The sequence below is a fragment of the Diprion similis genome, chromosome 3 (genome assembly GCF_021155765.1).
Source record: "Diprion similis isolate iyDipSimi1 chromosome 3, iyDipSimi1.1, whole genome shotgun sequence".
NCBI lineage: Eukaryota > Metazoa > Arthropoda > Insecta > Hymenoptera > Diprionidae > Diprion > Diprion similis.
This window is the reverse complement of record NC_060107.1, coordinates 1,809,894-1,821,363: the sequence shown is the minus strand read 5'-3', so window position 1 is coordinate 1,821,363 and position 11,470 is coordinate 1,809,894.

The window sequence follows — 11,470 nt, the reverse complement described above, 5'->3', positions numbered from 1 at the left end:
GCCTTCTGCCGAGCTGTGATCAATCCGTATATATGATTACCAATTATTATTATCATTATTGGATATTGCGCAATACGGACAAAAAAATTAGACGCAAGTTTTATCTATGGACGGGTTAATTGAATTTTGCACACTACATAAAAATAAACCTAATCCATATTTTCTTATTCTTCTAATTACACCAGCAATTGATTTTTCACTTTACCTATTCACTTGTAGTACCTAGTAGATTACATAGTTTATATATAGATTATTACCATCATTATTTCTGGTTAAAGACTAAAACTACACGTAAAACTCTAGAAGGCTGGGGTATAAGTGATTTGTATACATATACTGTTGTATAGTTATGAAATCATACAATTAAAATATTTCAAATTTATTTAATACGCCAGTGTTGAATAATTGTATGAAATATAGGTGTGCAAAATTTATTTACGTTAATTAGTATTGTTACAACGGTACAATAAAGAATGACACAGGTTTAAAATATTCAGAAATGGGACCAGGTATAACGTTTGCTGTATTATTACACTATGCAATTTCCTCTTGCTGTTGTTATTGTTGTTATTACTATTATTATTATTATTATTATTATTATTATTATCATCCTTACCATGGAAATACCATAATCCTTTTCTCGACTCACGCGTTTCTCAAATATGATTGCGTATTATTAAACCAGCTATTATTGATCATTCCGAAAAATACAGTATTATAAATTTTTTAACTATACTCTAAACTTTCTTAGATCAGGATAAAGGATGCAGGATTGAAATGACGTGGGAAATTAATTTTCGTATAATTTGGGTATAGATTAATTTTTATTTGATAATTTGCATATATGTATAAGCCCAACATATTAAATTACAAATATAACCTTAATTAATAATAGTAATTGAAGTTTTATCATTTGCGTTATAAAATTTTTAACGTTCTGTTTGCATATTGCGTACCTCTTTTTTGAATCAACCAAATGCACGAAATAACAATTTAATGATTTATGAATAGTATACTCGTATTCTCATGGATATTTCTACATGTTGCGTACCTACAAACACCTATTTTCTATACAACAATTATATATAGATGTATGTACGTGTATAGTAATAATAATCATAATAATGATAAGATGGCGAAGATAAATTAAAAGATCAGAAAAAGAGAATGTATAAACTATAACTAAACTATTATATATATATATATATATATATATATATATATATTACTATTTAATATATACTTGTATATTTGTATAAATCTATACAACTTATGTATGATGATGATGATGATGATTAATTATGTGTACCGAAAGCTCGTTTTGTTAGTGAAAATGATAACGATAATGAAAAAAAGAGACTATAATCTTTGATTAATATTCTGTAGCATGATACGATTTTATTATTCTCAGCTCCCACGTCGGAGATATTAAGCGACATTTCTAAACAGTATAAAACACACGTATACATACCGACGCATAAATTACGTACAAGAGTGAATCCCGTCACTGCGATTTAAACGGCGAAAAATTCGATAATAATTAAAATTGTGGACGGTTATTTTTTTTCTTAATTAATTTTCACGACGCTACGCTTTCGAGGACGTTTTTTTTTACTATATCGCATTCCACTGCAGCTGGTACGTATACATACATAAAATCCATTTGTCGTGCGTGAAAATTCTTATGTACGCTTTAATTTCGTAGAATGAAATTACAGATAAGCATTAGATGTACGAATAGTGTTGCGAGTAGGTAAAAAGTAGAGAATTGTTGTAGGAAATTTGTAGTTGAATAAAATAATCGTCAGGATTTATGCAGATGTTAAAAATTATGTAGTCAGAATAATGGGATATAGATTAAAGGTTTATTGTAGAAACATCGAAGTTGAAACACAGCAGTAAACGAAATGCTTCATTGATTAGAATAAAAAATTATCTTGAATTTTTCAGCAGGATTTTATTTGAGAGTAATTTGCTAATGATAATTGCTCGCGATTAGAAATGTGAATATCGCACAGCTTTCGAGGGATATAAAAATGCATAATTAATGTATCAGGCTGCGGGGCTGTTGAATATTTTTTTCTCGAAGGAGATTTGCAATGACATTATCACCTCGATAGTAATTTATAACTAAGATGCGATATATGTGTATGAAATTACTGACTATAAAACTTTTGAAACTATGTGGACCATAATTTCACAATAATCACATTTTCTAATCTAGTTTAATCTAGTTTGTGTGGAGACGACGTAACGTATAAATGTGTCGCTAATTATTAAGTGACTCATACTATCAATATTAATCATTTTTAATCATGTGTGGTAAAGTCGCTATTATAGTACAATGATGTACGTTCACATGTGTAATATACTACAATAATTGTGTCTCTGCGTAATTGTGAATGAATTCCGTAAATTCGTATAATAAGCATTCCAATAATTAAAATTATACATGTAATCAATTTATATTAATTAAATGTGATGCTTAGGTGGATGTCCATGATTAGACGAAAGTGATAACGAAATTAAATGATAATGTGGACTGTGCAATGATAGTTTTAATATGGAGGTAGGAATGAAACGAAATCCCTGATGTAGTTGCAGATAGATATATTTATGCAATAGCACATGTCGATAGATGTAGTCGAAGTACAGTTCAGCTATGCGTAGTTATAGAGTGGAATAATGTGTGTATAGGCAGATAGTCGCTGCTAATGCGGTGAATAGTGTAGCGAAACTAGGAATCGATGCATTTAGTTTGTTGTTTTTATCTATAGATATGAGTGGTGAATGTAATTATAACTAGAATCTCAAATTATATTGATATATACGTGTGTTTATTTTTTACTCAATGTATTTCATATATCGATGTATTTCACGTACTTACAGTATATCAAATATTTTATATTAGCGAGTTTGTTCATGTATTTAAATTGTGCCATATAGAACACACTGTAGGTTTTGTATTATTGTAATAAAAAGATTCATTTTCATCCACTGTGTCGGAGAAATTACAAGGTGATCAGTTTTATAGCACTCCTAGATCAATTGAGTATACCGATGTAAAAAACAGCAAATTATCTAGAGGAAATCTTAGGTTTTTCAGCCGTAACTCTTGATACGTTGCTCGCAGCGTATTCGGACCACGCGCAATCGCTTCCTCTCGCAAAATTACGTAGATATAGGCCATGAAAAAATCAATTTAACTCTCTTACAAAATCGGCCAAATTTCGACTGAAAAAATCCAAAGGGGTTAGCCTTCTTTTTTTGCGATTTTCAGAGCTCGGAAACTTTTTGCCTCAGAATCGTTTTGCAGGACTCTTTTTCCACTAATTGGACCCTCAGGAATGCGAAAATGACATCAAAACCAGCGTGGGATCAGAAGCAGAGAAATTGCGAAAGAAATCTCACGTTTTTCAGCCGTAACTCTTGATACGTTGCTCGCAGCGTATTCGGACCACGCGCAAACGATTCCTCTCGCAAAATTACATAGATATAGGCCATGAAAAAATCAATTCAACTCTCTTACAAAATCGGCCAAATTTCGACTGAAAAAATCCAAAGGGGTTAGCCTTCTTTTTTTGCGATTTTTAGAGCTCGGAAACTTTTTGCCTCAGAATCGTTTTGCAGGACTCTTTTTCCACTAATTGGACCCTCAGGAATGCGAAAATGACATCAAAACCAGCGTGGGATCAGAAGCAGAGAAATTGCGAAGGAAATCTCACGTTTTTCAGCCGTAACTCTTGATACGTTGCTCGCAGCGTATTCGGACCACGCGCAATCGCTTCCTTTCGCAAAATTACGTAGATATAGGCCATGTAAAAATCAATTTAACTCTCTTACGAAATCGGCCAAATTTCGACTGAAAAAATCCAAAGGGGTTAGCCTTCTTTTTTTGCGATTTTCAGAGCTCGGAAACTTTTTGCCTCAGAATCGTTTTGCAGGACTCTTTTTCCACTAATTGGACCCTCAGGAATGCGAAAATGACATCAAAACCAGCGTGGGTTCAGAAGCTGAGAAATTGCGAAGGAAATCTCACGGTTTTCAGCCGTAACTCTTGATACGTTGCTCGCAGCGTATTCGGACCACGCGCAATCGATTCCTCTCGCAAAATTACGTAAATATAGGCCATGAACAAATCAATTTAACTCTCTTACAAAATCGGCCAAATTTCGACTGAAAAAATCCAAAGGGGTTAGCCTTCTTTTTTTGCGATTTTCAGAGCTCGGAAACTTTTTGCCTCAGAATCGTTTTGCAGGACTCTTTTTCCACTAATTGGACCCTCAGGAATGCGAAAATGACATCAAAACCAGCGTGGGATCAGAAGCAGAGAAATAGCGAAAGAAATCTCACGTTTTTCAGCCGTAACTCTTGATACGTTGCTCGCAGCGTATTCGGACCACGCGCAATCGCTTCCTCTCGCAAAATTACGTAGATATAGGCCATGAAAAAATCAATTTAACTCTCTTACAAAATCGGCCAAATTTCGACTGAAAAAATCCAAAGGGGTTAGCCTTCTTTTTTTGCGATTTTCAGAGCTCGGAAACTTTTTGCCTCAGAATCGTTTTGCAGGACTCTTTTTCCACTAATTGGACCCTCAGGAATGCGAAAATGAGATCAAAACCAGCGTGGGATCAGAAGCAGAGAAATTGCGAAAGAAATCTCACGTTTTTCAGCCGTAACTCTTGATACGTTGCTCGCAGCGTATTCGGACCACGCGCAATCGCTTCCTTCCGCAAAATTACGTAGATATAGGCCATGTAAAAATCAATTTAACTCTCTTACGAAATCGGCCAAATTTCGACTGAAAAAATCCAAAGGGGTTAGCCTTCTTTTTTTGCGATTTTCAGAGCTCGGAAACTTTTTGCCTCAGAATCGTTTTGCAGGACTCTTTTTCCACTAATTGGACCCTCAGGAATGCGAAAATGACATCAAAATCAGCGTGGGTTCAGAAGCTGAGAAATTGCGAAGGAAATCTCACGTTTTTCAGCCGTAACTCTTGATACGTTGCTCGCAGCGTATTCGGACCACGCGCAATCGATTCCTCTCGCAAAATTACGTAAATATAGGCCATGAACAAATCAATTTAACTCTCTTACAAAATCGGCCAAATTTCGACTGAAAAAATCCAAAGGGGTTAGCCTTCTTTTTTTGCGATTTTCAGAGCTCGGAAACTTTTTGCCTCAGAATCGTTTTGCAGGACTCTTTTTCCACTAATTGGACCCTCAGGAATGCGAAAATGACATCAAAACCAGCGTGGGATCAGAAGCAGAGAAATTGCGAAAGAAATCTCACGTTTTTCAGCCGTAACTCTTGATACGTTGCTCGCAGCGTATTCGGACCACGCGCAAACGATTCCTCTCGCAAAATTACGTAGATATAGGCCATGAAAAAATCAATTCAACTCTCTTACAAAATCGGCCAAATTTCGACTGAAAAAATCCAAAGGGGTTAGCCTTCTTTTTTTGCGATTTTTAGAGCTCGGAAACTTTTTGCCTCAGAATCGTTTTGCAGGACTCTTTTTCCACTAATTGGACCCTCAGGAATGCGAAAATGACATCAAAACCAGCGTGGGATCAGAAGCAGAGAAATAGCGAAAGAAATCTCACGTTTTTCAGCCGTAACTCTTGATACGTTGCTCGCAGCGTATTCGGACCACGCGCAATCGCTTCCTCTCGCAAAATTACGTAGATATAGGCCATGAAAAAATCAATTTAACTCTCTTACAAAATCGGCCAAATTTCGACTGAAAAAATCCAAAGGGGTTAGCCTTCTTTTTTTGCGATTTTCAGAGCTCGGAAACTTTTTGCCTCAGAATCGTTTTGCAGGACTCTTTTTCCACTAATTGGACCCTCAGGAATGCGAAAATGACATCAAAACCAGCGTGGGATCAGAAGCAGAGAAATTGCGAAAGAAATCTCACGTTTTTCAGCCGTAACTCTTGATACGTTGCTCGCAGCGTATTCGGACCACGCGCAAACGATTCCTCTCGCAAAATTACGTAGATATAGGCCATGAAAAAATCAATTTAACTCTCTTACAAAATCGGCCAAATTTCGACCGAAAAAATCCAAAGGGGTTAGCCTTCTTTTTTTGCGATTTTCAGAGCTCGGAAACTTTTTGCCTCAGAATCGTTTTGCAGGACTCTTTTTCCACTAATTGGACCCTCAGGAATGCGAAAATGACATCAAAACCAGCGTGGGATCAGAAGCAGAGAAATTGCTAAAGAAATCTCACGTTTTTCAGCCGTAACTCTTGATACGTTGCTCGCAGCGTATTCGGACCACGCGCAAACGATTCCTCTCGCAAAATTACGTAGATATAGGCCATGAAAAAATCAATTCAACTCTCTTACAAAATCGGCCAAATTTCGACTGAAAAAATCCAAAGGGGTTAGCCTTCTTTTTTTGCGATTTTCAGAGCTCGGAAACTTTTTGCCTCAGAATCGTTTTGCAGGACTCTTTTTCCACTAATTGGACCCTCAGGAATGCAAAAATGACATCAAAACCAGCGTGGGATCAGAAGCAGAGAAATTGCGAAAGAAATCTCACGTTTTTCAGCCGTAACTCTTGATACGTTGCTCGCAGCGTATTCGGACCACGCGCAAACGATTCCTCTCGCAAAATTACGTAGATATAGGCCATGGAAAAATCAATTCAACTCTCTTACAAAATCGGCCAAATTTCGACTGAAAAAATCCAAAGGGGTTAGCCTTCTTTTTTTGCGATTTTTAGAGCTCGGAAACTTTTTGCCTCAGAATCGTTTTGCAGGACTCTTTTTCCACTAATTGGACCCTCAGGAATGCGAAAATGACATCAAAACCAGCGTGGGATCAGAAGCAGAGAAATAGCGAAAGAAATCTCACGTTTTTCAGCCGTAACTCTTGATACGTTGCTCGCAGCGTATTCGGACCACGCGCAATCGCTTCCTCTCGCAAAATTACGTAGATATAGGCCATGAAAAAATCAATTTAACTCTCTTACAAAATCGGCCAAATTTCGACTGAAAAAATCCAAAGGGGTTAGCCTTCTTTTATTGCGATTTTCAGAGCTCGGAAACTTTTTGCCTCAGAATCGTTCTGCAGGACTCTTTTTCCACTAATTGGACCCTCAGGAATGCGAAAATGACATCAAAACCAGCGTGGGATCAGAAGCAGAGAAATTGCGAAAGAAATCTCACGTTTTTCAGCCGTAACTCTTGATACGTTGCTCGCAGCGTATTCGGACCATGCGCAATCGATTCCTCTCGCAAAATTACGTAGATATAGGCCATGAACAAATCAATTTAACTCTCTTACAAAATCGGCCAAATTTCGACTGAAAAAATCCAAAGGGGTTAGCCTTCTTTTTTTGCGATTTTCAGAGCTCGGAAACTTTTTGCCTCAGAATCGTTTTGCAGGACTCTTTTTCCACTAATTGGACCCTCAGGAATGCGAAAATGACATCAAAACCAGCGTGGGATCAGAAGCAGAGAAATTGCGAAAGAAATCTCACGTTTTTCAGCCGTAACTCTTGATACGTTGCTCGCAGCGTATTCGGACCACGCGCAAACGATTCCTCTCGCAAAATTACGTAGATATAGGCCATGAAAAAATCAATTCAACTCTCTTACAAAATCGGCCAAATTTCGACTGAAAAAATCCAAAGGGGTTAGCCTTCTTTTTTTGCGATTTTTAGAGCTCGGAAACTTTTTGCCTCAGAATCGTTTTGCAGGACTCTTTTTCCACTAATTGGACCCTCAGGAATGCGAAAATGACATCAAAACCAGCGTGGGATCAGAAGCAGAGAAATAGCGAAAGAAATCTCACGTTTTTCAGCCGTAACTCTTGATACGTTGCTCGCAGCGTATTCGGACCACGCGCAATCGCTTCCTCTCGCAAAATTACGTAGATATAGGCCATGAAAAAATCAATTTAACTCTCTTACAAAATCGGCCAAATTTCGACTGAAAAAATCCAAAGGGGTTAGCCTTCTTTTTTTGCGATTTTCAGAGCTCGGAAACTTTTTGCCTCAGAATCGTTTTGCAGGACTCTTTTTCCACTAATTGGACCCTCAGGAATGCGAAAATGACATCAAAACCAGCGTGGGATCAGAAGCAGAGAAATTGCGAAAGAAATCTCACGTTTTTCAGCCGTAACTCTTGATACGTTGCTCGCAGCGTATTCGGACCACGCGCAAACGATTCCTCTCGCAAAATTACGTAGATATAGGCCATGAAAAAATCAATTTAACTCTCTTACAAAATCGGCCAAATTTCGACTGAAAAAATCCAAAGGGGTTAGCCTTCTTTTTTTGCGATTTTCAGAGCTCGGAAACTTTTTGCCTCAGAATCGTTTTGCAGGACTCTTTTTCCACTAATTGGACCCTCAGGAATGCGAAAATGACATCAAAACCAGCGTGGGATCAGAAGCAGAGAAATTGCTAAAGAAATCTCACGTTTTTCAGCCGTAACTCTTGATACGTTGCTCGCAGCGTATTCGGACCACGCGCAAACGATTCCTCTCGCAAAATTACGTAGATATAGGCCATGAAAAAATCAATTCAACTCTCTTACAAAATCGGCCAAATTTCGACTGAAAAAATCCAAAGGGGTTAGCCTTCTTTTTTGCGATTTTCAGAGCTCGGAAACTTTTTGCCTCAGAATCGTTTTGCAGGACTCTTTTTCCACTAATTGGACCCTCAGGAATGCAAAAATGACATCAAAACCAGCGTGGGATCAGAAGCAGAGAAATTGCGAAAGAAATCTCACGTTTTTCAGCCGTAACTCTTGATACGTTGCTCGCAGCGTATTCGGACCACGCGCAATCGATTCCTCTCGCAAAATTACGTAGATATAGGCCATGAAAAAATCAATTTAACTCTCTTACAAAATCGGCCAAATTTCGACTGAAAAAATCCAAAGGGGTTAGCCTTCTTTTTTTGCGATTTTTAGAGCTCGGAAACTTTTTGCCTCAGAATCGTTTTGCAGGACTCTTTTTCCACTAATTGGACCCTCAGGAATGCGAAAATGACATCAAAACCAGCGTGGGATCAGAAGCAGAGAAATAGCGAAAGAAATCTCACGTTTTTCAGCCGTAACTCTTGATACGTTGCTCGCAGCGTATTCGGACCACGCGCAATCGCTTCCTCTCGCAAAATTACGTAGATATAGGCCATGAAAAAATCAATTTAACTCTCTTACAAAATCGGCCAAATTTCGACTGAAAAAATCCAAAGGGGTTAGCCTTCTTTTTTTGCGATTTTCAGAGCTCGGAAACTTTTTGCCTCAGAATCGTTTTGCAGGACTCTTTTTCCACTAATTGGACCCTCAGGAATGCGAAAATGACATCAAAACCAGCGTGGGATCAGAAGCAGAGAAATTGCGAAAGAAATCTCACGTTTTTCAGCCGTAACTCTTGATACGTTGCTCGCAGCGTATTCGGACCACGCGCAATCGCTTCCTCTCGCAAAATTACGTAGATATAGGCCATGAAAAAATCAATTTAACTCTCTTACAAAATCGGCCAAATTTCGACTGAAAAAATCCAAAGGGGTTAGCCTTCTTTTTTTGCGATTTTCAGAGCTCGGAAACTTTTTGCCTCAGAATCGTTTTGCAGGACTCTTTTTCCACTAATTGGACCCTCAGGAATGCGAAAATGACATCAAAACCAGCGTGGGATCAGAAGCAGAGAAATTGCGAAAGAAATCTCACGTTTTTCAGCCGTAACTCTTGATACGTTGCTCGCAGCGTATTCGGACCACGCGCAAACGATTCCTCTCGCAAAATTACGTAGATATAGGCCATGAAAAAATCAATTTAACTCTCTTACAAAATCGGCCAAATTTCGACTGAAAAAATCCAAAGGGGTTAGCCTTCTTTTTTTGCGATTTTCAGAGCTCGGAAACTTTTTGCCTCAGAATCGTTTTGCAGGACTCTTTTTCCACTAATTGGACCCTCAGGAATGCGAAAATGACATCAAAACCAGCGTGGGATCAGAAGCAGAGAAATTGCGAAAGAAATCTCACGTTTTTCAGCCGTAACTCTTGATACGTTGCTCGCAGCGTATTCGGACCACGCGCAAACGATTCCTCTCGCAAAATTACGTAGATATAGGCCATGAAAAAATCAATTCAACTCTCTTACAAAATCGGCCAAATTTCGACTGAAAAAATCCAAAGGGGTTAGCCTTCTTTTTTGCGATTTTCAGAGCTCGGAAACTTTTTGCCTCAGAATCGTTTTGCAGGACTCTTTTTCCACTAATTGGACCCTCAGGAATGCAAAAATGACATCAAAACCAGCGTGGGATCAGAAGCAGAGAAATTGCGAAAGAAATCTCACGTTTTTCAGCCGTAACTCTTGATACGTTGCTCGCAGCGTATTCGGACCACGCGCAATCGATTCCTCTCGCAAAATTACGTAGATATAGGCCATGAAAAAATCAATTCAACTCTCTTACAAAATCGGCCAAATTTCGACTGAAAAAATCCAAAGGGGTTAGCCTTCTTTTTTTGCGATTTTTAGAGCTCGGAAACTTTTTGCCTCAGAATCGTTTTGCAGGACTCTTTTTCCACTAATTGGACCCTCAGGAATGCGAAAATGACATCAAAACCAGCGTGGGATCAGAAGCAGAGAAATAGCGAAAGAAATCTCACGTTTTTCAGCCGTAACTCTTGATACGTTGCTCGCAGCGTATTCGGACCACGCGCAATCGCTTCCTCTCGCAAAATTACGTAGATATAGGCCATGAAAAAATCAATTTAACTCTCTTACAAAATCGGCCAAATTTCGACTGAAAAAATCCAAAGGGGTTAGCCTTCTTTTTTTGCGATTTTCAGAGCTCGGAAACTTTTTGCCTCAGAATCGTTCTGCAGGACTCTTTTTCCACTAATTGGACCCTCAGGAATGCGAAAATGACATCAAAACCAGCGTGGGATCAGAAGCAGAGAAATTGCGAAAGAAATCTCACGTTTTTCAGCCGTAACTCTTGATACGTTGCTCGCAGCGTATTCGGACCACGCGCAAACGATTCCTCTCGCAAAATTACGTAGATATAGGCCATGAAAAAATCAATTCAACTCTCTTACAAAATCGGCCAAATTTCGACTGAAAAAATCCAAAGGGGTTAGCCTTCTTTTTTTGCGATTTTTAGAGCTCGGAAACTTTTTGCCTCAGAATCGTTTTGCAGGACTCTTTTTCCACTAATTGGACCCTCAGGAATGCGAAAATGACATCAAAACCAGCGTGGGATCAGAAGCAGAGAAATAGCGAAAGAAATCTCACGTTTTTCAGCCGTAACTCTTGATACGTTGCTCGCAGCGTATTCGGACCACGCGCAATCGCTTCCTCTCGCAAAATTACGTAGATATAGGCCATGAAAAAATCAATTTAACTCTCTTACAAAATCGGCCAAATTTCGACTGAAAAAATCCAAAGGGGTTAGCCTTCTTTTTTTGCGATTTTCAGAGCTCGGAAACTTTTTGCCTCAGAATCG